Here is a 12,924-nt window from a genome sequence, read left to right on the forward strand (position 1 = left end):
GAAAGACAGTTGTATATTCATTATGTTTTAAATAAATCCCATACAAAATGCAACTCACTTAACTAATGAAAGCAAAATAACTCGTGCATTAAATAATGAAGAAACGATATTTAAGGGTTTTAATTCAAACAAATGTTTCGAGACACTATATACACAGAAAAATACAAGAAAGCTTATGCATTTATTTAAAAAATTCTAATTATAAGCAAGTTAAACGTAACAGAATTTGTATAGTACAATCAAAGAAAGTTAAGCAACTCATGTATAGTAAATTTTTACATAAGTATACTAAATGTACTTTAAAAACTAATTTGATACAGGTCTGTATGAGATCAAATTTTATGATTAATGGAGAACGCAATAAGATGGTAAATGAGAAAAAAATATTTTTACAAACATTTCCAGCGTGTAAAAGATTTCTACGGTTGTAAATCTGTATGGAGAATGAGAGTTTAATTCTATATTTGAGCAAAGAAGAGTTTTCAATACTAACTTTAATGTTATGACTGCATTATTTTTCGTAAGATTGTATTCATTAATAAATTATTAAAATACTCGAAAACCTTATTTAGGAATAATCATTTAATACATTAAATTCGAAGGAATATTCTACTATGTAATCATTTTTTGCACGCTCGTGTCTACATTTAAGAGTCTTAAATTTAGCAATATACATTAACTTGCGTTAAAATCTGCCATAAACAGTTTCGTATCTTTTCGATGAAAAATAAAAATAATACATTTAATACATGCATTATTTAGGAAATATTAGATACAAAAATGATTTAAAATGTTTTTGTACTCTTCACAAGAAAATACAGAAGTAAATAAAAAAAAGCTGGAAGAAGTGCATTGAACCCAAAAACTTTGGGCTTGAAAACAAAAGTTCTACCTCTGAACTAACGACTATACAGATCTGCTATGGGATTTTGTGGAATTTCCTGAGGTGCCCCTGCACAAGCTTTTGATATGCATGTTGAGAAAATTTAATGTCAAACTTTTTTTTACAATTTCATTACCGACATTTTCTTAATTAATTGTTGTGTGAACGTGTTTTTGAATAGTTTTGCATAAAAAATCAGTAATGTATAGGATACTAATAATCAGGCATTTTGCCGTGCTGCTCAGAAGGTAATAGTTATCGACATCTATGCGTAAGTTACGCGCCTTACCCGGTTGCCCCCCGACACTAACACTGCCTGCCTTATAGGGGGGGGGGGGGGCATAACTAAAATATGAAGAGAAAATACTGCGGACGCAAAAACGGCCGATCTGGCTTTCTATGCAAGAAGAGTATATTCGATCTGTATTCTCTGGTAGATGTTATGGTAAGTACATATTGTGACTCGCGGTCGTCAACTACGTCTCACGCTGGGAAGCGCGGCAATGGCTGACAGACGACCGTAACCCACCTTAGCCCAGCTAAAAATTTGTCATAAGTTCTTACATAAGTTCTTATGTAATTTCTTATGTAACTTCTTATGTAATTTCTTACATATGTTCGAATGTAAGTTCTCATATAAGTTCTTTAAATAAAATTTATGTCAGAACTTGTACAGGCCTCGTCACCCTACCCTCCCGCGCTCTTGGAGGGGTAAAACGGGACGTGTACGCCATAGGATTGCCCGAGTTAAACGTTGATTGCTATGTCAGCGCTAACATCATCAACACTTTCGGGACTATCCAGGATACAGTCGATAGAGTCTTGGTGATAAAAAGACAAGGGATCAAGGTCCCTCTGGCGGTAGCGGGCCTGACGGCATCGGTCGAGGCCCAACTCACCGCCATAGGGCTGAACGAAATTTCGTCCAAGCAACAAGAAGGGTTACAGACACTCTGGGACCGCTACGTGGAGCGTGAAGCTCCTTTAGGATGCACTACGTGGGTCGAGCACGAGATCGAGGTCATGACCTCGCGGCCTATTAATCAAAAGTCCGACCCTATTTCGGACAAGATCCAGAAGGTCATACATGCCCACGTGAGAGATGCTCGAAAGTGGCGTGGGCAAACCGTCTAATAGTGTCTGGGCAAGTCCGGTGGTCATGATACGCAAAAAGAACGGGAAGTACCGATTTTGCGTTGACTACCGGAAGGTAAACGCTGTGACAGTACCCGACGCGTACCCTTTGCCCCACATGGATACGATCCTGCGCAAGCTGAGATGGGCGCGTTTCATTTTGACCCTCGATCTCAGCAGCGCGGACCATCCAATTCCGCTAGCCAGGAAGGATAAGTCGTTATCGGGGTTTACGGTGCCAGACAACAGACTGTTTCGGTTCCGACGGTTGCCATTTGGCCTGAGTAATGGGCCGACTACGTTCCAGCGACTGATTAACTGCGACATTGGGTCAGAGCTCAAGCCATATACCTGCCTCGATGACATATTAATTGTCACGGAGACATTTGAGGAGCATCTGGAATGGCTAGAACACGTGCTGAAATGCGTTCGTGAAACAGGACTTACTCTCAACCTAGAAAAAAGTGAGTTCTGTCAATCAGAGATAAGATACCTCGGTGTCCTTGTAAAGTGAGACGGTTTATGTCTGGATCTGGCCAAGTCAGAGCCAATTACAGCATTTCCAGCTCCGAAGAGTCTGAAACGGCGTAGGCAGTTCCTTGGCATGGTTTCATGGTACAGGAAGTTCCTGCCGAACTACTCGACAGTTGTAAAGCCTCAGCAATGGCAGGAGAAGACCCCCCTTCTAACAACTCGGGATCCGAAGAAGAAGTGGTCAGAGCCCCTCAACCTTCGTTGGAAAGCGGCGCACAAGCGAAGCGCGACCCGTCTAACGCGAGCCTAACTGATGAAAGCGAGGCTACCGGGCCAAAGCAAGGCCGCTCGCGTAAAGCGACCGAAGTGTCGAAGCCATCTGCCGCGACTAAGACACGTGCAAGCGATGGCAGACCACGCGACGATGTCCGAACATGCGACCGAGCGATGAACAGTAAGCTCCCCGGGTTATTAGGGGATAGGCGCTTGTGTTATTAATAATTATTTATTCAACAGAGTGGCCAGTAAGCGCCTCTGGTCATTGGATAATAGGTGCTTGTGTTATTAACAATTATTTATTTAACAGAGGTGCCAGTTAGCGCCCCGGGTCATTGATGATAGGCGCTTGTGTTATTGGACCTTATTTGAATTTCGCGCCTCACGTTTGGTACTATTTTTTTTTATTCATAGTGATTTCCCACGTCAGAGAAGTTGGGTCCTAGAGAATTTCTAAGTCTGGCCTGAACTATATCCCATCACTGAGAAAAATGCTCACGTTTGCGAGATTTCGAATATCGTGAAGCCCTAGGGGCTCTATCACGGCTTTTGATATGTTGCAAAAGTAAGTATTTTTTTAGATAATTGTAGACTGCGCATGCTTTCAACAATAATTTTATTTAAATTATCGAAAAAAATACGGACTTTTGCGATCGAGATATCGCAAGGCGTGATAGGGCTCCAGGTGGTCCCATGTAGGTATAATTTTTGTGAAATATTTGTGCTGTTTTAATCAACCCAGCAAACAAAAGGTATTCAAAACGACGTAAGACGTCTGCCGTAAGACGTTAGAAAGTTATCTCATGCAAGAAATTTTGTCCAAAATTTTTCTAAGACAACCTTAAGAATTCTTTGTTAAGGATTTTGAACAAAAAATTAACCCAGCAAACATTTTGTTTGAAAATTTCTTATAGATGTCTTCTAGGCGTCGAATGTCCTTGTGAAAGACGTCTTTTGGATTTACGACATTAAAGATGCCTTTCAGGTGGACATTTGCCGCCATCTATAAGAAATCTTCAAACAAAATGTTCGCTGGCTCAGTTAAAAATTTATAGCTATAATTATACCTATAAATTGTGGCTATAATTATAGCTACAACTACCTATAAAACAGATATAATATTGTATAAAATTCAGCTATAAATATAGCTATAAATTACAGCTGTAATCTTTTCACAAATTTTGAATCAAAGTTAGTTAAAAATCAGATTTTTTCAACATATATCGATCAGTATAGACGGTATCATCCATGTGATAACAGTAAAACTGAGGGCCTAAAGTATTTTTAAACAATTTTTTAAAAACTTGAAATTGTATATGATTTCTTGTTTTTTTTTTTTCTACTTATTTAAAAATACTTCAGGCCCTCAGTTTTACTGATATCACACGGATGATACCATCTGTACTGATCGGTATATGTTGAAGAAATCTGATTTTAAAAACTAATTTTTATTCATTATTTGTGAAAAATTTACAGCTGTAGTTTATAGCAATATTTATAGCTGAATTTTATACATTATTATAGCTGTTTTATAGGTAGTTATAGCTATAATTATAGCTATAAATTATAGGCATATTAATAGCTATAAATTTTTGACTGAGGGGAATATAGAATGAAAGTTTTACATGTATATAAGTATATACTTACATGCAGTAAAATATATTATTAAACGTGTTCATCTGGAATTACATAATAAGTAAAAATAATTTTACTAAATACATTTGAAAGATCTTGTGTCGAGCACTCAAAGTATTATTTTTGCAAGTAAGAGTGTTAATTTTACTAAAATATATTTGAAGGAATATTAAATAACATGTAATTACAGCTATATATTAGTACTCATCACACTGTAGGTTATATAAAAATTTTGTTGTTAGAACAGAAAAATCAATCAAATATCAAGTGATAAATGACTGATTGCGATAAGGAAAGAAGTTCTTAATTATTGCCAGTAAACAAAATTTATGCTAGTGTAAAAGATTATAAATAAATAATACGAGTGAATAAAATCTTTACTAGTATAACAGATTTTAAGTCAATTAGGTAATCGCATTTTTAAAATGTCTACTGTGATCTCTTTATAATACTTGATTACAATTCTATGAGATTCAACGTAAAGCGTTATTCAATGTTATATAATACATTATAAATGAAAATATTTTCATCCAATTTGGATTTAAGAATTTGATACCAAAATAAAAGTATTAAGATAACATGTACAGAACTTTATTTTCAACTGACTAAAATTTAAGTTACGTGAAAACCATCGTCAAACTGAATTAAAATTTAGCTATTATGTTTTTTTATAAAAAATTACAAATCCAATGATTATTAAGATCCACATAATATGACTTGAACAATAATTGTGGTTGGAATTTTTATAACAAACATTAAAAGCTCAATTTTAATTCAATTTAACGTTGGTTTTTATCCACCTGAATAATTTATTTTAAAAGATATCTTTCAGTCATCTGACAAAGGTTACGTAAAGAATTCTTCAAGACATCTTACTAGATTTCTGAAAGACGACTAATTTCAGGTGGACATTAGAAGTCTATAAGACTACCATAAGTTGACAATTACGAAATCTTGTAAGATATCTTACGTCTTTTTAAGAGATTACTGTAAGACGTCTTTCAGACACCTTTTGTTTGCTGGGAAGATTCAATAGGTAGAGAAATGACAAACGAGGACTGTATATGTCGTTGTGCTACTAGTGCCGACCAGTGCTCTCGACTGCGGCAGAAAACCGAAGACGTGACCGTCATAGTACCGCCGCCCGAACTGACGCTCTGCGGCGAGAGTTAACGCGCGCTAAGCGGCAAATTCAAATGTGCTAAAACCAACTAACTAAATCCCAAGCTAATTAACCTAATAACTCAGTACCCAAAACCTCTTAAACCAAATAACCCGATACTTCAAATAAATAAAACCTAACAAAATTTTGAATATACGCTCAACTTATAACTGTATAAATAAATCATACTCAACAAATTGCAAAACGTTTTAAATAAAGATCCAAACGACTTGCAACACATAAATATAATGAGAAAAAACTACCAAATAACCCTTAATATCCAATTTATTTATTGATAAAAATATAACATATAACTACAGCGCATATCCCTATATGACCCAAGGCGCTTCATGGTAAGTTTATTACCTAATCAAATATAAATTAAAAGCCCAAGCGCCTATCACCAGATGACCCGGGGCGCTTGCTGGCCACTTTTTTTTAAATTAAACTGAGCGCCTATCACCAGATGACTCAGGGCACTGACTGGCCAGTTTATTAACTAATTAAATATAAATTCACAGCCCAAGCGCCTATCACCAGATGACCCGGGGCGCTTGCTGGCCACTTTTTTTTAAATTAAACTGAGCGCCTATCACCAGATGACTCAGGGCACTGACTGGCCAGTTTATTAACTAATTAAATATAAATTCACAGCCCAAGCGCCTATCACCAGATGACCCAGGGCGCTTACTGGCTACTTTTTTTTAAATTAAACTGAGCGCCTATCACCAGATGACTCAGGGCACTTACAGGCCAGTTTATTACCAAATCAAATATAAATTAAAATCCCAAGCGCCTATCTCCAGATGACCCGGGGCGCTTACTGGTCAGTTTATTAACAAATCAAATATAGATTAAAATCCCAAGCGCCTATCACCAGATGACTTAGGGCGCTTAGTGGCCCTTTTGTTTATTAATAAATTGAGCGCCTATCACCAGATGACTCAGGGCACTGACTGGCCAGTTTATTAACAAATCAAATATAAATTTAAATCCTAAGCGTCTCTCACTACATGACCCAGGGCGCTTACTGTCCACTGGTGAATAAAATGAAAAATGCTACAATAGTACGGCATTCAATGTGTAGCAAAGTGAGGCACTTAATAGGTTCTTAATTGTATGATACAAAAAAAACCAACAAATAACTAGTGCTGTATGTATAAGTAACCTACGTACTAATTGGCCAACTACTGCAATAATAATAATTATAAAAAAACAAGAAATACAAAAAAAAATAAAACAAGAAATAAAGAAAAAAAAAACAAGAAATAAAGAGAAAAAAATAAAATAAAATAAAAAAAAAACAATAACAAACCAGGGGGGATAAATGGGTCATGGGACCCATGGTAAGAACGAAGTTCTTTAAACATGAGAGTATAGACACAATTTCTCAGGTAACAAGGGGGTCGCCAGACCCACAGGAAGAACGAAGCTCTGTAAACGTTAGTACTGCATTCATGTTGTTTATTAAAACAAACACCTGAAAAACGAATAAAAAAAAATAAAAAAATAAAATAGTTTACTACTCACGATGGTTGAACTTCGTGAGTACTGTATTTATGCACGACGTTCTCACGAAGTTCAACCATCGTGAGTAGTAAACTATTTTATTTTTTTATTTTTTTTTATTCGTTTTTCAGGTGTTTGTTTTAATAAACAACATGAATGCAGTACTTACGTTGACAGAGCTTCGTTCTTCCTGTGGGTCTGGCGACCCCCTTGTTACCTGAGAAATTGTGTCTATACTCATCTCATGTTTAAAGAACTTCGTTCTTACCGTGGGTCCCATGACCCATTTATCCCCCCTGGTTTGTTGTTTTTTTTTTATTTTTTTTTTTTTCTCTTTATTTCTTGTTTTTTTTTTCTTTATTTCTTGTTTTATTTTTTTTTATATTTTTTGTTTTTTTTTTATATTTTATTTTATTACATTTTTTTTCATTTTTTTCTTTATTTCTTGTTTTATTTTTTTTTTCTATTTCTTGTTTTATTTTTTTTCATATTTCATTTTATTACATTTTTTTCATTTTTTTGTATTTCCTTTATTTAATGTCTTTCTTATTTTCATATTTATTTTTTTTTTTTTCATTCCCTTTTTTTTTTTTTTTTTTTTTAATTTATATAATTATGTGATATTGTAACATAATGAGTAAGTCGAATTTAAAATCTTAAAAACCATTGATACGTTGTGCAACTCTATCGTATATGTTTATTTTAATAATTTATTTATAAAATAATTTATTGAAAACTGTAATCATTAGCATTACTGTAATGCCAACAAAGACCTCAGGTTGAATGAAAATCGGTCGGTATTTTATGCATCAAATGCATAAAATACAAATATTTAATGCGTAATAACGCGCCTTATTATGTGTAATCTACATAACCATATTTATGCTAATTAAATTTTTTTTTTTTTTTTTTTTTTTTTTTTCTAACACAAATACACACTTTATCATGAATTAAATGTAGTATCAGCGAATGCATATAAAAAAGGAATATAATACGAACCGCACGATTAGTACAAGAAACCGAGTTTCCATAGTCGGTAGCGTTCGTAGCAAAGTGAGTAAGGTACTGGACTCAAATGCAGGAGGTCAAGGGTTCAAATTTATTTATTAGAAAATGTTTTTTTTTTTTTTTTTTTTTTTTTTTTTTTTTTTTTTTTTTTTTTTAGAATTGTAAAAGAAAAAAATTCAAAGTGAAATAAAAGTTATTCTGGGTAAATACAATTGTAATTGGTTTGAAAATTAATTGCTTGGGAGTGTGAAAACGGAATGGTTGGTAAAGGTGTGCAGAAGAGTAACATGGCACGGTTGGCAGATATACATATATAGTGGGGAGAGGGGAAGTGTATGGAGAACAGTAGGTGAGGGGAACGGGGTAAGGGGGGAAACTTGAAAGGCAGAGACTTTGGGTGAAACCACTTTCGTTTCCAAAAAAAAAAAATCTGTCGGTTTTAAAATTCCAGCCCCCCGAGTAACGCGACATAAATAACTTCGTTCTAATATTATAAAGGCATACTCCGATTCTACTTAGAACATTTGAGAGCATTTTTGAGTTAACAAAAAATAGAACGGAACTAATATCAGGTAACTAAGGACGTTATACAGCTTGTTGTTAATTTCTAAGCCATTTGTCATACTATCAGGGCCAAAAATTTGATATTTTTTGTTTCTTAACAAGCACTTGTGTCGATAATTATTAATCCGACGGTTTGAAAACTGGAAAGCAAGTATTTAAGGGCATCTGGGGATAGGCGCTCATTTTAAATTAAAAAAAAGTGGCCATAGTAAGAGCCCTGAGTCACCTGGTAATAGCAGCTCAGTTTATTTAAAAAAAAAAGGCACTGCCGACGAGCACTATGTATAGTTATACTACTAGTGTTGGTGAACATGAGTATAATACTAGTAAAAGTAATGGTGAGTCGTTTGCTTAAAAAAAAAATTAATTAAATTGCAAGCCACTTGAATTAATTTTCTCCATAATACATACAGTCTCACGTTATTGTTTAGTTTACTAAAAAATGTTAAGCATCTTTAACAGTCTTTTACACAAAATTAACTTTTATCCCACTTTAAGTAATTTACATTCGAATCAATAAATACAGATTTTCATGTAGCTTTACAATCACATTCATTATGTTCATCTCTTCCTTTCAGTGTTTACTGGCTCCCGGTGCTTTTGTCTGTTCCAGCGTTGGGTAAAGAGGATTCCCGCAGTAAAAATTATGGTCAGTAACATGAAAGTTACTGTCACCAACATACTAATCTATAAAGTATTAGAGAAGCAAATAGGCAGAGTAGGAGAAGACATTCCAGAGGTTCTCAATGAGGTGCTCCTATATGTGACTGGCGAACTTGCGGGAAATTCTAATTGGCCAAATGGAGTAAGAGGCAAAACACCAGATAACTCGACAAAATTTGTGAGGAGATAAGTGCTTGCGTTATTATTTAATTTATTATAAATTAAGTAAATGGACAGTAAGCACCCCGGGTTGTGTGGGAATTGTCGCTTGTGTTATTATTTTATTTATCATAAATTAAGTCAACGACCAGTAAGTGCCCCGGGTTTTGTGGTGATTGGCGCTTGTGTTATTATTTTATCTTATCTTACTAATATATAAAGCAAAGTCGCTAAAACCGTTGTAATCGCTAACTTTGAAAACTACTGAACCGATTTTGCTGAAATTTTGCACACTGATTCATGATACTTCCTAGATGGTTTTAGTATAGTTTTTATCTTAAAAAATTTAATAACAATAGCAATAAATGAGCTCACAGTTTTGCAAAAATACGCCAGCTTTTCACTTTAGTTCAGTAAAATTCGCTAGGTGGCGTCGACATAAAATCGAAGCTACCTGCAACATAATTAAATAAGTGTGGTTATAATAGGCCGGAGCGTATCGAAAGCTGTATAGTCGAGCTTCGGCAGCTCATCAAGCTGTTCAGAGAATGCTGGTGATAGTCCTGCAGCTGGGTATCCCGGTTACGGACGACACTCTTCTCTAAGGGGGAAGGGACCTAAATGTCCCTGAATCTCGACGAGTGCGATCAAAGAAAATAAATTACTTCCAACCGATGCCGTCTCTGCCAGAATACCAGGAGACATATTTAGCCAGAGCACAATCTGCACCAACTCTTCAGAGTTGTGTGGCAGTCCCACCATCCCATCTGGTGTAGTTAGAGAATTTGTGGCTACAAATGTAAGCAAGGAAAAACAGCTCTGAGGGGCACGGGAAGCCACAACGGCTTTCTTCTTGGTCGTCGCGTCCCCAACGCGCTTACCCACATGTTCCCGTCTAAAGATGAGCAATTGAGCAGTTGGTTATCCGGGGAACGACCCGAGACGAGATATTCTTTGGTCAGCGGTGTACCTCCCTCCATCACAGTCTCTGTACATCGAGACTTCCAGGGTAAGAATCAAGCAACCCGTAGCCAGCTCTTCATCATCAGGAATAATAATAAAGAATAGCCTGGAAGTTTCACCACTGGCGCTTTTTAGGGCCATTATAAGTATTTACGTTCCCTACTTAACCATCAATTTCATCGGTTCTTTTTAGGGGCCACCTAAGTGAAAACTACCTTGCCAACAAATAAATTTTTATTACCATTTCCGGAAGCGATTCGTCGACTAAAAGACTATATTAACTAAAGACGGGCACTATTAAACCAAGTCAGCTATTCACTGGCAGACGTCACCTGCGGAGTTGTTCTTCGCAAGGCTGGAAAACCCGGTGACCGACGACTCTGTATTACCCTCTCGACTCTAAGCATTCAACCAGGAATCACTGATCCTCTCCAAGGTCTGCGCTGGGCAAACCTATAACAGCTATAAAGGAAAAAAAACTTGAGCCAACGGGACAGCCTCCACTGGACAAGTATCACTAACCAATCTCCCCATCTAAGATCACCAAAACAACTGAATCTGCAAATAAAAAAGGTGCTTTAGACACCAACGTCTTCGACGTTATACCGGGAGACGTTGGGAAAGAGTACTAAAACTAGCCCCAAAGCTTCGGACTTTGTAATTTTTCTCCCAATTAGTCTGGGTCTTCAACAGTAAGCCAGAGAAGATCACCCTGAGGTATCCAGGCAGTCACAATTGCTGTTAACTGCAGTCAAGAAAGAGTTAACTTAAGAAGCTCACCGGTCTTTTTTAGGGCCATCGGACGTCGAACTACCTTGCCAACAAATGTATTAAAATTAACAAAGTTGACTGAAAATAGCCTTTAGGGGTCATAAAAGTCGTAAGCATACCAATAGTCGCAAAAGGGTATATTGGAAAGAAAACCTCAAATGGATCTAATGAATACAATTTGAGGCGTCAAGAAACTGACGCAGAAAATTTATCGAGATTGAAACAGCAGCGTCAAAATCGTCAACTTAAGAGTCCATTACGTGAGAGATCAGCTTTTCATTGTACCCTAACAGGAATCTCTGAAATCTTTAAAGATCCTACTTCAGATTTTTAAATAAGTAGAAAATGTGTTTGTGTTTTTGTGGCAATAAAAATTTAGGGTTTAAGGTCCAGGACTTTGTTGCTCTGGTAATAAAATTGTGAGGTATGAGAAAAAACAATTTTTTTTTAATACAAATTTTTTGGGGGTTTAAAATCTTAACAGCTTTAAAAGATAGCCCTTTTCGTGAATTACATAGAAGAAACTGAACCAACAACTTCTTATAGCCATCGATTATTTTATGGCATAAAGAACGCACGGTACTTTTCAGCATAATTATTTTTTTGAATTTTTACACCTTATTATTTGACCAAATAAACTATATGGATTCCGAAAAAACATGTTTTTAATAAGAAGATTTTTGTTCTGAGATGTATCGGGAATATGTGTAAAATTTTCTTACTAAAAATGTTTCACATTACATGTCAACACACTACGGTTTTTTATTTAGTAAGTCTCGGGCGAAGCCGAGACGGGGGGCTGCTAGTTTATTATAAATTAAGTCAACTACTAGTTAGCGCCCCAGGATCTGTGGGGATTGGCGCTTGTGTTATTGTTTTATTTTATAGGTTAAGTTAACGACCAGTAAGGTTGTTTCAGGATTGGTGCTTGCGTTGTTTATTAATAAATTTTTTTAATTATTCAAACTTATAAGGCTGCTGATTGGCCCGTTGAGTTATTGGGTTAAATTGCTTAGGATTAACTCATTAAGTTATTGTTTATGAAGTTTTGTCCAGTTATCTGGGGTTTTGCGTCTTATTTCATGTAGCCAATTTGAATTTTCTGCAAGTTTGCCTGTCAGATTTAGGAGCACCTTGTTGAGAACCTTGGGAATGCCTTCTTCTTCGCCTATTCGCTTTTTCAACACTGAATATATTAGTATGTTAGTGACAGTTATTTTTATTGTAGGAAGTTATTTATTTATTAGTGACAGTAATTTTTACTGTGGGAATCCGCGTCACCTTACACTGTATCGGAAACGAAACACGATTTTTTTGAGTTTTGAGTTCAATATCTTGAAAAGCTAGGAGATAAGTAGGAATTCTTAAATTATTTTTTCTGGATTTGTAGCATTAGCATATACAAGAAACCACACTTAGATCGCAACGCCACAGAAATCTGAATTGTGCCTCTAGTTTAACAAGTAAATTAAAATGTCAGCACGTATACACTTACTACACTTGTCACACTTATAGGTTAACTGGGCAGAAAAGGTAGGTCAGACTTATCCCCCCTTTAATGTATAGAGTACTGTAGAGTAGTGCTAAAGAGCGGCTTTTAAAATGCCGGTGCCCAGGACGCCCGAACAATTTAATTTCAAAACGTTTCAAAACTCTAAAGTCGGGCGCGGCGCACGTCTTTTTTGTTACCAACTGTGTGAAAATTAACTTATTAGTGAACAGA

This window comes from Copidosoma floridanum, unplaced genomic scaffold (genome assembly GCF_036245765.1).
Source record: "Copidosoma floridanum isolate Cflo_tuat_1 unplaced genomic scaffold, Cflo_Japanese_pri ptg000040l, whole genome shotgun sequence".
In the NCBI taxonomy this organism is placed as follows: Eukaryota; Metazoa; Arthropoda; class Insecta; order Hymenoptera; family Encyrtidae; genus Copidosoma; species Copidosoma floridanum.